Source organism: Macrobrachium rosenbergii, chromosome 44, assembly GCF_040412425.1.
Source record: "Macrobrachium rosenbergii isolate ZJJX-2024 chromosome 44, ASM4041242v1, whole genome shotgun sequence".
NCBI lineage: Eukaryota > Metazoa > Arthropoda > Malacostraca > Decapoda > Palaemonidae > Macrobrachium > Macrobrachium rosenbergii.
Window position 1 is genome coordinate 38,704,601 of NC_089784.1, and position 15,885 is coordinate 38,720,485.

General features: G+C 43.7%; 1 protein-coding gene and 1 non-coding gene across 2 annotated transcripts in view; both read left to right on the forward strand.

Moving 5' to 3' along the window:
- Window positions 1–15,885, forward strand: part of DNApol-alpha180 (DNA polymerase alpha catalytic subunit) — a 309,561-nt gene that overhangs the window by 244,745 nt on the left and 48,931 nt on the right. The gene's annotated exons all lie outside the window — the stretch shown is intronic.
- On the forward strand, window positions 5,353–5,454 carry LOC136829634 (U6 spliceosomal RNA). Its single transcript, XR_010850427.1, has one exon. It is a non-coding gene; the product is annotated as a U6 spliceosomal RNA (small nuclear RNA).

A 15,885-nucleotide genomic window follows, 5' to 3' on the forward strand; every position in this document is an offset into this window, starting at 1 on the left:
AGAAAAGCATTTAGCTGGAGAACAGGTATACTAGACAGTCACCTGGGCAGCCATTCAGTCTTTTGTTTGAATGCCAACTCACCTATTGGCGTGGAGATATAAGGTATCTTTAACAGTAGGTAAGTTTCCAAATAATAAGGTTTATTATGAACATTTAAATTTTTTACTGTGATAGTTACTATGGTATTTTAAAAATTCTGTACATAGGTTAATGCACTACTGCTTGCTGTTGAACACTGTCTGCTCATGTGAGACTAGCCAAGCTTATCCCAGCAGACCCAAATAGAGTGAATGGTAGACTTGTTTCTCATGTATACATGTAGCCAAGACATTGTATTTCAGTGGTAGCTAGTGAGCCTCAAAGATTTCAGTGGTAGCTATTGAGCCTTAAAGATACATCAACTTTAGAGAGACTTGCATAGCAGAAGCCCAACTTTTATAATGACATTTTGTAATATTGCACTACACTGAATTATATCATTTTTATATTAGTGCATCTGTATTCTTTAATTGGTATCTAATGCAGTGGTACTTTTTCTAGACATATTAGGTATTCATCCATTATTTACCAACAAGATGCAAGTGCAGTAAGATTTTAATATACTGTATACAATACTTACTGAATAATTTAGTGTCTTTCTTAACATCAGATTGTTGAGAGAGGGAGAGAGAATTGCGTACACTTCAGCTGTAGCAGAGTGAGTGAACAACTGATTTCATACAAATAGTTTAAATACTATTTGAAGTCATTTTGGTCTGCTGTATTAAAGTTGGTTAGCTACACAAAGTTGATTCAATACAACTGTTCTTGTGTTTGTGTAAACAAGAGGTTGTTGATAGATCATAGTATACCTTACATTATGGAAACAACACATACATGCATGTGATATAAATAGTTTTAGTTTTCATTATACCCATTGTATTGTTGCAATTATTTTACAATTAATATCATGTGCAGTGCTACTTTTTGTTGCAAATGTCTCACTACTTTATGTAACTGTAACTGGTTGCAAGGTATAGATACTAATGTACTGTATGTGTATACACACACACACACTGTACATAAAGGCTTGTGTAAAATAAATCATACATTTCTAATACAGTATTGTTTCTTATCTAATGAATGGGTAATTTACAGAACTATTATTAAAGAGAGCTAAAGAATGACTGTCTTTATGCTTTATTTTTTTAGTTGATGGTTCATTAATGATGGGTACAGTACCATTATCTACATGTCGGGGAGTTCCCTCGCCTTCTGCAGATCAAGTAAACTCTTCTTTCACCACTTTCATGCCAGAGTAAGTGCTATGCACCTGAGGGTGTGGAGGCTACACCTCTGCCACTGGGCGCATCAGTCTTCTGACTGAAAAAAAAATCTCATCCTGGAGAGAATCTGTCAGGAGGGTTTCTCATGCATTGCTACAGAGGCAAACGCCTTGGAGTCTGTGTCCACATCTCTTCGGGCTATCGTGAATCTCATTTTATGGATGAACATGCTGACAGATTTCGCTGTGACAGATGTCTCATTTTCGGATTGGGGGCGACCTTCCGAATGTTGCTTTTGTCCATGGGTAGGGCCTTTACCTTTCTAGCACACCAACCAGTGGGCAAACCTTATTTTTTGCGGGAGAGAAAGGATTATCTCTCTGTTTGTTCCAAAATGATATACAAACCGTTGGTCCTTTACATTAGGAATTACTCCTACTCTGAAAGTAATTCCTAATGTAAAGGACCTGGGGTTTGTATAGTTAAGAAAAATACAATTTACTTTCAAAAACTGATTTTTTATAAAGGTGTGTCAAGAGTGGCCTCTCTCTGAGGTACAGTTCAGTGTGGGGCTTGTCTACACTTTCCTCCAATTACAGTGGAAGCAGCAGTTGAGCTACAGTAAAGGATCCCCATGGTTATTATCAACTGTGTGCTGTCATTCAAACCCTCACTTGGGCCATAGGCATCTGTAGTGAAAACCTTCGATGTCTTGATCACAGAGTCAGCTCTATGAAAGTCTTAACTTGAATCCTAATCTTCTGCCACTTCTAGGAAAAGCAGAGAATTTTTCCATTCTTTCATTCCCTTCCTGAGGTTTGTCCAGGAAGGGAGAGATAGGGAGTTGCTGAGTGGTGATCCCCTTCCTCCACTGCCAGAAGTAGTAGGGGTTGCTTGTCACTTCATTAGGCAATGTGGCAGCAAAAAGGAGTTGAGCCTTCATATCAGTCCATAAGGATGGGCACAGGCTTCTGTTCAAGGACTTGTTTGCCCTTCTTGAAAATGCTAGTGCTGTTCCCATCTTATCCTCCAGATTTGTGGAAATCTGTATGCTTGATGGCAGAGGTGGAAGCATTGATGGAGAAAGGCAGCGTGGAAGTCATAGATTGTCAACTGTTGGGGTTTACAGCTGCCTCTTTCTCATAACAATGGGAACCAGGGATTAGAAACAGGTAATCGACCTTTCCATATTGAACAAATTTGTCCTACAGACTCGTTTTAAGATGGAAACTCCACGTCTATTGTTAGATCCCATCATAGAGGGTGATTTCATGCTTTTGATGGACTTGCAGGATGCATACTCTCAAGTACCCATTCATCAGGCTTCTTGGAAGTACCTCCACTTTGTCTGTAATGGGATAGTCTTCCAGTTCAAGGTCTTGTGCTTCGGACCTGGGTGTTCACCTTAGTCCCATTGTGGGTCTGTTCTAAGGATATTTCTTCTGCTGCGGTCCCTGGATGATTGGTCAGTCCTGATGTACTCCAGGAAACACTTTTGGAATGAAGATTGACTTCTAATACCTTTTGTCTCAAGTTCGGAATACTGATCAACTGGGAGCAATCCAATCTTATTCCCAAGCAGAAAGTAAAGTACGTGGACATGCCATTGGACTCGGTAGCAGTAAGACCCTTCCTGGTGGGCTCTTGTCTGGGCAACCTCAGGGAGTTAGTTCCTGTCCCAGCAGGAACAACAAGCTTAGCTGTGGCAAGTGGTCTTAGGTCATCTGTCATCATTGGAGAAACTCATGCTTCGTGGTTGGATGCAACATTGGTCTGCTGTCTAAAATTCCTCTTCACAACTGGTGCCAGTGATTCAGGAAGTCAGAGAGAACCTGGTATGGTAGCTTGATGACAAGAATCTCCTAAATGGAGTTCCCTTGAGCTCCCCCTCCCCCCACTGGAAAAGCTTCTGTTTACAGAGGTATCAAATGAGTAGGGCACACACCTGGGAGGGGAGTCTGTTTCAGGTGTATGGATGAAGTTCACTCCTCATCTACACATCAGAACCTTGGAAATGCAAGCAGCATGGTTAGAGTGAAGCAACTGGTATCATAGAAGGGTCTCTCTCCAGCCAACGTGTCTGAACAGTGGATTGCAGATTTCCACATCATCCTTTGCCAAAACAAGCTCCTCTCAGTTTCTGCAGTAAAAAGCTATCACTCACCCTTATTTCAGATCTTCAAGATGAATGGTCTGGACCTCTCCCCTTTAATGGAGCTATCTACAGTAGGTTCCGCTGAACATTGAGATCTTTATCCCTTTCATTCCTCCTATAAAATTTTCCTCCTTTCCTCATCCTCTTTAATTGACAACCTATGCATGGCATTGATAATGATATTGGCTTTACATTACTCTGAATGTGATACAATGACTTCTTTTTTGTTCATGAGACTTACCTGCCAGATATATATATAGCTGTATTCTCCGAAGGTCCGACAGAATTTCAAATTTCGCGGCTGCATGATGCTTCCGGTCAGGTGGTGTACCCATTCCCGCCGCTGGGAGAAATGGTATCAGAACCATTCCCATTTTCTATTCAGATTTTCTCATCGCCGGACTGTCAACACCTGTTGTCAGTTCCTCCGCCTTTAGTTTCAGAATTTGTTGTCACTTAAGTATTTTGGTTGTTTTGGTGATACGACTGGATCTGTGACACGTATGCGGCTGCTTTGTGGACCGTTTTGATTTTGCGCAGCTTTTCTTATAGTGGATGTCTTACACTCTGGCCTATCTCCCAGTCTGTAGCTTGGAAGTGAATGTAAGGTGAGGCTATCGAAGACTTTGATAGTTCCTCACTCTTTATGTATGATATGTAAGGGTGTTCAATGCTCTATGATAATCGGTAATGAATGTGTGGGATTGTCTGAGGGTGAGTGGAAGAAATATGAAGCCTATATGCTTAAATTGGAGCGTGATAGGCTGAGGAAATCTTCCTCTTAGAGTGCATCCTTAGTTGGACAGTCAGGGTTTTCTCCTACTAGTAACCCTGTAGTAATTTATTACTAACCCTGTAGTTTGTTGCTGCAGAAGGTAATTCCCTGGCTCTCGTGTGGAGTCAATGCGTGCTCTTGAAACTAAAGTGAATGCAATTCAACGCATAGTGTTAGTGCTAGTGCCCCTAGTGTTGTGGAGGGTGTCAGATCGGCCCTATAAATGCCTCTAGGCCTGGACCTCTGTCGAACTCCCAGGACCAGGGAGGGCATGTCGAGAAAGCCGCATGGTTCACGGGGGCTTCCACCCGATCTGGCGTCCCTTGGCGGGTCCTGATCAGCGCTACCCAGGCTGCCAGGGATGGGTAACAGGCCTGCATCTGAGGATTGCTTCTCGTCCTCCCGACACGTCCTCCCGCCCGCGGGTTGGAGCTCTCGGTTGGACTCTCGCCCTCTTAGAGAAGCTTAGAGGGAGAGGGCGGCTTCCGTCCTCTTCCTCTAAACGTTAATACTCTTCCCGAAAAGTTGCGTGGATATTCCTCTGCAGAGAGAATAAAGTGTTTCGAATGATCACTCTACTCGACCCCCCCTGTCGCGCTAAGGCAAGGGCTAGAATACCGAGCTTCTTCCCCTGTGGAAGGAAGTATACGTCTCTCGCCCCTTTCCTTCTCTCAGGTTCAGCCCTTCTCCCGAGTGGCTTCTCAGCGTAAGATTTTGTTGGGTTTGCAACAACAGCTGGATGCTCTCGCGAACCTTTCGAATCTGCCTGTTAAGGGTACAGACTTTCACCTTCGTCTCCAGCCTGGGGAGCGATACAGGCGTCTGTCTTCTAGAAGAGTGTTTAGTGGCTTCCTATTCGTCTTCCCGAGTTGAGGTGTTGGCCTTTTCTCTTGTCGCGCCAGGAGCGTCTTCGCTCTTCGTGCGCTTCTCGCTTCACGGCTCCTCACCTTGGCGCTCGGCATACAGCCGCGGCGCTGTGCCTTGCGCTGTGAGCACCTCTTCTAGTACCCCGCCCGCGGGCCTCGCGGCGTCACGCCATGGCGGCTCCGGCGCAAGCCGCCCGTATAAGCTTCAAATGTTGTGTTGACACACGCTCAGTTGTTCATCATGTGGCACAACTACCCTTCAACATTTGATGTCCTTCTTAATTTAGCCAGTGCTTGTAGCCCAGTACATATACTAATTAGACGCGATACAGAGAAGATTAGCATGGCTCTAGCATAGGGATGACCGCGCTGTCGTGGCGTTCCACATTTTTATGTTTTTATCACGTACTCTGGTTAGCGACCGTTCGCGGGAGTTCGGCTTGCGTGTCGGCGAATCGGAACTACTTTCACCACTCACTCAAGACCCACCAGCTGCGGAAGAACATCCTCTTTCGTCACAGCCTTTGTATGAAGAGAAACTTCTTTCGTCTTCTTCTTCCTCCTGATTATCCAGACTCTGGCTTTTTCTTAGGGATCTGTTTCCTGAGACTTTTCAACCGTGTTGGCTCCTCTCTCTCCACCCTGCAGTTGTCTTTGTCTTAAGGGGAGCGTTTGTGGCAAATCGGAAATAAAATTTTCTGGGATATTTTATATATGGCATCATACATATCCTGACTTCTTCTCAGAAGAAGTTTTATTTAAAAGTTAACCACAGTTAGAAGTTATAAACAAAACAGTAACCTATATAGTCAAATTGCATTTTTCATATAATGTAATGATATTGTCAGTATATCGGTGAGTAATTTCATACTAGCTATGAAATAATATCTAATGCGATCTATGGCAACCCTGTGGACATGAAATGCGCATCCAGCGGATTTCAGGAATGCCATAGGGCAGTCAGTAACGATCCAGTCAGTAGCAGCTCAGAGCTTGACTAAGTAGAAAGCGTCGCCCCAGCCAGCTCAGCCGTGTTTATTTTCGCTTCGTTTAGCTTCATTTAAGCGAAGTTATATTACTTTGCAGGTCTATTTTGGCTTTTCATTATGTCATAAAACATCAAACTGTGTGCTTGACAAGCAAATAAATACAGAGAAGCAAAAAATATCGTTTTCTCAAAACTAAAGTTATCGACATTCAGAAACTGCATCTCCTTCTGCTTGTAACACTGATCTCAGATACAAAAAAATGTGAAAGCTAAATGTTTGCATAACAAGGGGCTTCCATGAGGAAGCAACACGAGACCGCACCACGAAAGAGTTTTTCGAAGGAATGTCACTTCAGAGGTATGAAGTGACTCCTTCATCTCCAAACTCCCCCTTTGCAGCAGGCTTCATTTTGCACAAGCCTGGAAGAGTGAGGGCAGGCGTTGGTCCTCCTACTGTTAGAGAGTTGCCAAATTCCCTTCCTGTCTCCTCTTTTTGTTTTTTTGTTTCCCAACTGCCTTCCGCAATCAGGCAGAAATAGTTTGACCTCTTTCGAACAGATGTTCGAAGCGGAGCTGTGGAGACAGATATTGGACTACGGTGTTCCCCTGGGATTTTACTACAGATTGTTTCTGGTCGGAAAAAGCTTTCAGTAGGCTGGAGACCCGTCTTGGGCGTCAACAGGTCGAACAACTTGGTCGGAAGGAAAAGTTCAAGATGAGAACCTGCGCAGTCAATACTAGAGCCCTTCCGGGGATTGGATGGTATCTTTGGATCTCCAGATACTTATCTTCACGCCCCAATTCATCCACGTTGGTGATATCTCAGGTTGTCTTGAGACTGAGCGTACCAGTTCAGGGCTCTCTGCTTTGGACTCTGCACAGCGGCCATACCGCGTTGAAAATGCCGCTTCTCGTCCGACCAGCGAAGTCTAAGCAGCGTTGGGTCTGATCAGTACTTGGATGGTGACGCCTGGGAACACCAGATGTATTGGCGTCATTTTGCTCCGGTGTTTACGTCTCATGAAAAAGCGTTGCGATGCAGTTTGTGCCAGCGGCGGTCTGCCTGCTACCTGGGTTGTTTGGGCGGGTGGCGTCAGTCGGCAGAAGAGTATCTGGAGGACCTTCGGTTGACTCTGCAACTCGTGAAGTCCTGGGACTTCTGGTCTGTGGAGAAGTCGCAGCTGATCCCCTCACTGTCCATTGTGTCTGGGAATTCAGATCTATTCAAGCGGCTTTTATAGCGTCTCCGTGTAGAAGCGGCTTCTATGTGCGAAAAGTTTACGGCCTTCTTGGTAGGAAACATGCTAGGTGAAGGAAGGAATGAGTCTGCTGGGGACCATTTCTCGCTGGAGAAGTTTGTTTTTCTGGGAGTCTGCATCTCAGGCCTCTTCAGTTCTTTTGTTGGAGAACTGACAAAGCAAGGAAGAAGACTTGAAGAGGAATTGAGAATTCTTCCTTATATAAAGAGGATCTGTGTGGTGGTGGCAGTCAACGGAGTGCAGAAAGGGATCTCCCTCAGCTTCTGAACCCCAACCTAGTGTTGTTTTTCCGACGAATTCGTCAACAGGTTGGGGGCAACACTAGAAGGGAGAGAAAGTGTTAGGAACCTGGAGAGGAACAGGTGTCCTGGCACATCGACTTCAGTTTGGCGGCTATCTTTTGGCTCGCCAATTCTTGAAGGTCAGAAGTTTGCAATCGTGTAGTTCTGGCAAACTCGGACAATACTTGTTCCCTGTTCAGCCTTGCAAGAGATTATTCTTTGAGCCTATGCTGTAGCATTTCGATTCTCACAAGTTTTGTGGCAGAGGTCGAAAATGTTAGAACAGACCTATCTGTTAGGCGCCATCAACTCCTGCGGAAGAATGGACCCTTCATCAGGAGGTTTGCCAAGATTTTGGAAATTTTGAGGTCATGCATCTTGTGGATATTTCCACGACCTCAAGAACAGCGAGGCTCCTCTGTAAAGCTCATCTGTGCTGCGACCCTGGGGCAGTTGCGATAGTTGCTCTTCCTGGGATTGGACGGGGAATGTTTACGCCTTTTCCCGTTCTAAATTCTGGGGAGAAGTCATACGCAAGTTCGCGGCCTCACAAGGGGCGAGAGGATGACTCTGTCCCCATGTTTTGTACCTTGAACCACTGGTGCCGGAGTTTCTCTTCTGGTTGGTAGGCGTTCCGAGGACCCTTCCTATGAGCAGACCTGCTCATACAAACCCACTTCACGAGATATCTTTGAATCTCCCGCTCTGAACCTGACTGCTTTCAGACTATGAAACTTGGTCAGAAGCGAAGAAGTTCTAGCCAGAGTGTACGAATATCCTTCAGGAAGCCAAGTTCTTCATCTAAAGGATATCTAGTAGCGAAGTAGGCAACCCTTCAAAGGTTGGTGTAGAAGAAGGGCTTTTACTCTTCCTCTATCACTGTGGACCAGGATTGGATTTTCTCCTTTACTTAAGAGAAAAAACTTCGATATAACCAGTTCCGACTATCAAGTGTTATCAGACATGCTCGATTGTATTCAGACACAGAGGAGTTGGCTTTGTCTGACAATAAGGACCTCCACGATCTTCTGAGCTCTTTCAGGCGTCAAAGGTTCCTCAGCTGATTTCCCCTGCTTGGAACTTGGGCGTAATGCTCAAGTTTTGATGTTTAGTCCTTTTGAGCCTCTCCACTCTGCATCTTGAGGATGTTGCTCAAAGCGGCATTCCTGTGTGAAGGTAAGAGAGAAGTTCGAACCGTCATGTGGGCTTCAAGGAACACAATGCTGCCTATTCTTTAAACCCTAAGTTCTTGGCTAGAATGATAGGTCTTCTAACCCTTAGCCTAGACACTTTGAAATTAAGGTTTAGCAGACCTTATTGGACAGGAACCTGAGGGAGTTCTATGTCCAGTTAGAAGCTCTCAAGTACTACCTTAAAAGGTACAGTTTTCGTGTGGTCTTTGGATCATTTATGGTGTTCTGTGAAGACAGCCAGTTAAACCTATGTCGAGAAGAATGCACTAGCATTCTTCATTAGGAGCACATCCATTAAGGGCGCACACTCTGGTTGTAGCGACTCAACTTCAAGTTGTTGAGAGTTAGCAGCTCTCACGGTGAGGCAGTTTGCTACCTCCATGGCGTTCAAGAAAAATATGGTACTCAGTGACATTTTTAGTGCCACATTTTGGCGAAGTCAATTCGGTGTTTGCCTCACACTCTTGGCAAGATGTTTGAGTAGCATCTGAGGTACTTTCGCTGAGACCATACATTGCTGCTTCAGCAACCTTGGGGACAAGGGTAACTCTGATCCTATCCCCTTTTTAATTGTGTTTGTGGTTGTTGGAGTCGACTACTGGAGGCAGTCTTCCCAAATCCTTTGCAAACTAACGCTTTGGAGTGTTGGTTAGGTGGTTAGTAATGCTCTTTTGTCCTCTTTGTATGGGCTGTAGTCTAGTCACATTGTGGTGCCTTGATTGACAGATCATCTGAAGTAGCCAGCTATATAGGTCACTACCTGCAGCTGGGGTCTCTAGTAAAGCAAACAGACTAGAGTGACAGTAACCACTCAGTCAGCTCGCTATCGAGATAAGGAACCAAAATAATTTACCAATAATTGGTTTCCTATTTCTTGGCTGTCTCTACCCCCTCCAAGGTGGTATTCAGCTATATATATATCTAATGGTGATCATGAACAAAATGATATTTTAATGATAAAATAAAGCTGTTTCATACTTACCTAACAGATGCTATGTTATATTATCCTCCTCACTCCCTCAGGAGACAGTGGCGTTAGAAAATCTGAATAGAAAATGGGAATGGTTCCTGATACCCGCCTCCCAGCGGCGGGAATGGGTACTAACCACCTGACCGGCCACTGCGTGTGCCGCGAAATTTGAAATTCTGTCGGACCTTGAATACAGCTATATATATATCTGCCAGGTAAGTATGAACAAACTTTATTTTATCATTAAAATATCATTTTCCACTTTCTTCAAATTCATGTAGATGAATACAAGAAGGGATCATGGTTGGGAAGGGATTGCATTTGGAGCTATGTGTTAGAGTTGTGGGTGATGTCAACCACCCCCAAAATAGTTTGGACCTTTTTAGCAGAACTGTCCTCAGGGCTCCCTGGGAGGGGGTGTTGAACAGATCCCATTAAACTAAGGTATACTTACTTTTTACTAGGGATAGGACTCTCAGCTTCTGTCCTGAAGCCCATTAGTACATATAAGGGGAGGGCGATTCCATTTTCACATGGTCCTAGTCCTGAAAAGTGGGTTCACCTTACACCTGTGACTATATATTTTGGTGGTATCCCGTGTGCATAATGACCCCCTCCTTTAGATCTGCAGATCCTGCTGGCACTGGTGACTACCCCTGGCTAGAATATGAACGTGAATTTGGCTTGTTCTGGTGATGATTCTGCTGTTTCTACCAGTAAACCAAAAACAAAATACTTTTGGTGGTATGAATGACATTATGAAAGTCTTGCACTACCCAGGCATTGGTGGAAATTATTTTAAGACAATGAATATATGAAACATACTGACCCTGTATCAAAGATTAAACTGAAGCTTAATAAAGACAAGAGTTTAATTTTACATACATTGCTTATAAGGAAGTCCTTCTGTTAAAAAAAAAAAGCTTCAAAGCTCTTAAAGATACAAAGTCTAGAAATTGAGGGACAAGCTAAGTTAGTTGATATATGACATCTTGACAGGTGTGAAAGAGATTCAATCCCAAAGAGTCAGCATCATGAAAATACTAATACAGTATTGGAAAATATATGAAAACTCCTATTCTGCATGTTGTTTCGTATAAAAGGGTAGGAACAACCTTATTAAAACCTGAGAAGACCTTGAAGAGAAAGTTAGTGGTATTCTGACAGCAACATTAAGAGATATGGCAAGAACCTGTTGGTTAAGGCACCACACAAAAGAATAGGAGATTGTTAACCAAGTTCCAGGCAAACAATCAAAATGTAGTTCAGACAGTATCACTGCAAAGATACTCATTCTCCCAACTGGAGACAGTGCCCATTATACAAATTTTGGCAGAACTTACTTTGCAAATAATTATCTTTTAAGTTTTGGGGCTGCTAAGCAGCAGCTGAGGAGGGCTCGCAAAGACTGTGTAGAAACTTTTGAAAGCTCCTCCTTAGTAACATCGCCAGTCGCCTTGACGTATTCAAAAAGATTCCGCAAAGTTTTTGGCCCTCTCTCAAGAAGTTGATTCCCTGGTCATCAAGGGAGTGGTGGAAGTGGTGCTAGATTGCCACTCGGAAAGTTTTTACACCTACCTTTTCCTGGTTCCAAAGGCCTTGTGGGGCTGGAGGCCCGTTTTGGATGCCAGCGCCCTGAATGCGTTCGTTCTGAAGACGAAGTTTCACATGGAGACAATTGGCTCAGTCATGTCCTCAGTGCAGCAGGGAGACTGGATGGTCACCCTGGATATGCAGGATGTGTATTTTCACATCCCTGGTCATCTGGACTCACGGAAATTTCTACTCTTCATTTTTCAGGGCAGAGTTCTGCAGTTTCAGGCCCTGTGCTTGGCTTGTTGATGGTTCCACAAGTTTTCACGCGAATCCTTGCTCCTTTAGGGAGTTGGTTTCACCTTCTGGGAATCAACATCAACTTGTACCTGGACAATTGGCTTCTCTGCTCTTCATCGTAGGAGAAGTGCGCGGAGGGCTTGAGAAGAACTCTTTACTTGACGCAGGAGTTAGGCATTATCATAAACGAGAAAAAGTCCCTTATGACACCGACTCAGGAGATTCCCTATTTAGGGATGATCCTGAATTCTTGGGCTTTTCTGGCTTTTCTGTTGCCCAGAAGAGTCAACAACTGTCTTCAGACTCAGTCAGTTCCTTTTATTTCCTTCCTGCTTGGCAATGCAGTGGATGAATCTCCTAGGGACCCTCGCATTGGTAGAGCAGTTTGTGAGAGAGGCAGACTGAATGTGAGACCCCTTCAGTTTTTTCTGAAAGTGAACTGGTGCAGAAAGACCCAACCAGACTTTCATCTTCCTGATTACATTGGAAATCAAAGAGGATCTCCAGTGGTGGTCTTGCAAAGAAAGACTTCAGGAAGGGAAGTCTCTTCTTCCAGTGAGTCCTGACCTTCAGTTTTATTCAGATGCTTCCGACCTAGGCTATGGTGCTCTCCTGGATGGCTGGGAAGTCTCCGGAACATGGATGACGTTGCATGGAAGTCTCATATCATTGTGAAGGGACTGAGAGCAGACCACCTGGGCCTTCAGTCCTTCTCGGATCTAGTGCATGCAGACAACACCACTGCACTTTCTACATTCGCAAGCAAGGGGCACTCACTCCTCCTCTCTGTGCGAGACAGTGAGGGATCTTGTGTGGGCTGAGGAGAATCGAGTCACTTATTACCCGGTTCATCAAGAGAGAATGAACGTTATTGCGGACGAACTAAGCTGCCTCAAACATGTTCTTCCGACTGAATGGACCTTAGACCCGATAGTCTGCGACAATCTGTGGAGACTGTGGGGCAGACCCACAGTAGATATCTTCACAACGTCGAGAAATCACTGTCTTCCACTCTTTTGCTCTCTGGTCTTGGATCCTCAAGCATGGGCGATGGATGTCATGCTTCTGGACTGGACAGGCCTAGATGTGTATGGCCTCCCTCCCTTCGGGATGACCCTAGTCGCTCCCTTTTGGCCGAACAAGGAATGGTTTCCAGATCTGATTTGGCTCCTAGTGGATTATCCAAGGCTAATTCCACAAAAACAGTCGCTGCTCAGACAACCCCACTTCCTCAGATTCCACCAAGGGTTGTCCACCCTGGCCCTGACAGGCTTCAGACTGTCAGGCGCCTCGTCAGAGCAAAAGGCTTTTCGTGACAGGCTGCAGAGACAATAGCGAGGTGCAGATGAATGCCTTCTACAAAGCTCTACTAATCCAAATGGGCAGTCTTCAGAAGGTAGTGCAGCTGCAATAATGTCTCTTCTTCTGAGACATCTATAAATCAAATAGCTGATTTTTTACTATTCCTGAAGTCTGTCAGGAAATTATCAACCTCTACCATCAAAGGGTACAGGTTGATTCTCAGCTCAGTTTGTAAACACAGAGGAATGGATCTGTCTTCTAATCAAGACATTGGTGACCTAATGAAATCCTTTGATACGACTAACGTTCTTCCTGCATATCTTGAACTTCACATTGTAGTGAAATGGCTTTCAGGTCCTCAGTTTGAACCTCTCCGTTTTGTCTCGCTCAGGAATCTCATCAAGAAGACTCGTTTTACTGGCTCTAGCTACTGCCAAGCATATTAGTGAGTTACAGGCAATAGACAAGAGAGTAGGTTTCGCACAAGGGTATGCAGTCTGCTCTTTTTCTCTTAGTTTCCTTGCTAAAAACAAGGACCTGTCCAAGCCTTGGCTTAGATCCTTCATTATCAAGAATCTTAGGGATGTCTTAGGACCTGAGGAAGAAAAGAGACATCTTTGTCCAGTGAGTTGTCTCAGGTCTTACATTCACAGGATGGAAAAGATTAGAGGACCTTCTAGCAACCTCTGGTGCTCTGTAAACAGCCCGGTTCGTCTGCTCTCAAAGAATGCCATTTCCTTTTGCTGTGAGAGAGTTGATATCAGAAACCCACTCTCAGATCCAGGAAGAAGCCTTTCCTTTAGTTAAGGTTAAGGCTTACAAAATTAGGGCAGTCGCACAACTTCCCTGGCATTTAGACATAACTTGTCTCTCTGTGATCTTTTAGTCAATGCTCTGGCGATGCAAATCCATCTCCGCCTCACATTACCTCAAGGACATAGAGACTGTTTGAAAGTTGTAACACTTTAGGACCTTTATTCGTGGCTGGCATGGTGTTGGGATAGGAAGCATAGGGAATTCTCTGTTCCTTTGCTATCCACTCGCCTTGACCTAAGGTTTTGAGTCTTTGTACCTGGAGTACCCACCAATTTCATTTTAATGGTTTTAATTCTGTGGTGAAGGTGATAGTGTTGTTCTTTTGCATTCTGGCCTACGTCCAGGGCAAGGGCATCTTTTAAACTTTGTTAGCATATGGTGTACTTCCTCTGCTGCAAATTTCCCACTAATGTAGGGGCGACCCTTGGCCACACTGCCTTGCCCACTACAGGTTGAGAGAAGCGTTGACCAGAGGCAGTACCTACCTGCAGCTGCTCTCTCAACAGGTAAGGAAACAACAAACATTTATTTAATGTTAGTAACCTTTCTATTTCAAATTCATTACTTACTTAATGCTTTGGAGTAGAATATGTCCATGCTCTTTCCCACCTCCTAACAATGTGGAATCAGCTATGTAATTACTTGGAAAGTTACATAAAAATTACATTTTTATGATAAAATAAAGTTATTTATACTTACCAAGTAATTACATGATCGGACCCTGCCCTCCTCCCCATGCATTTGGAGGATGAAGTGAATTGAGCTCCCTACTAAGTTGTTCCTTTGAGTCCCGCATAGTGGATGGGACTTTGTCACCTACACACAAACGGTAGTAGCGCCACCACGCAAATTTTGAATTTTCAACTGCCATAAGTTAGGAACCAATAGCTATGTAATTACTTGGTAAGTATATATAAAACTTTATTTTATCGTAAAAACGTCATGTTTGTATCTTGCCTAAGATGATGGTATGAAAGTGAGAATGATTGAGGTGGCTGGTCTTTTTCCTTTTCCCTTTCCCCTTTCTTCTCTACCTATGGGCGGTAAGAAGATTGATCCATCATATGCTGGAACTGGCTAGATATAGATGAGTACAGTAGCCTTACTGTTGGTGTATTTAATATTCTACACGAATATACCTTTCAGTATCAACCCTTTCCTCTGTAGCAAGGAGAGAGAGGAACAATAACAAACACGTCTAGGTGGCTGCCTTAGTTTGTTATGTGAACAGATATAGACCTTTAACTTCCTCTTATGCAGTGAATCTCTGCATTGTATTTTAGCCCAGTAATCTGACTGTTAGATATTCATCTGTCTAACAAGTCAGAGGATTGGGTCTCCTTCCTTTGAATTCTCTTATTCAGGAAGTGTGACCAGGTGCGCTGAACCTCCAGTCTGTTCAAGGTTATCTTACCTCCCACCAAAGGTGAGTCTATCCTAATGTTAAGACCCAAGTTTGTTCTGCATATGAACAAATGACAAATTTTAAAATTAATTTGTATTTTTCATAGCTAACAAACATGCGTTCTTAACATTTACTGCCCACCTCTAGCCACCCCTCACTTGGTTAACCCTGGGCTGGAAGGAAACTAAATACGTCACAAGGTTGAGATTAGGTCGCTGTCCACTCCCTCCCTCATCCCATGACTGATGCCAGATGCCACCAATTCCTTGCATAAACAATTCCTATTGTTTTTTACCAGTTTCCAGCTGGCACTAGAAGATTTTATTGTACTGTTAAGACCGCAGGTTTATTAGCTATGAAAAATACAAATTAATTTTAAAATTTGTCCTGCCCACTTATGGGGTTGTAGCAAACATAAGACATTTGATTTGAAAGATGTGTTTATGAACATAGACACATCTTTCAAATCAAACCTCTTAATCCTAAATGTGCTTTCCCACTTATGCTATTGGTGTCACCTTGGTACAACAGAATGAGAGATGATGTGGAGCATAAGGCAGGATGAATGTTTTCCTTTCTTAAAAAACAGGTTGGTGGGACTTACATAGCTCCTACATGAAATGTGGCAACTTACGATTAACTGATTTGTATTGAGCATTTTCTTATTATAAATAAGAACATTTCTTTTGTCAACTTATGCTAAGCCATCCTTTGCCATACTTTTCTATGTGAGATCCATAGGGTGTCATTGTGGATAATTTTATTGAACACTTCCT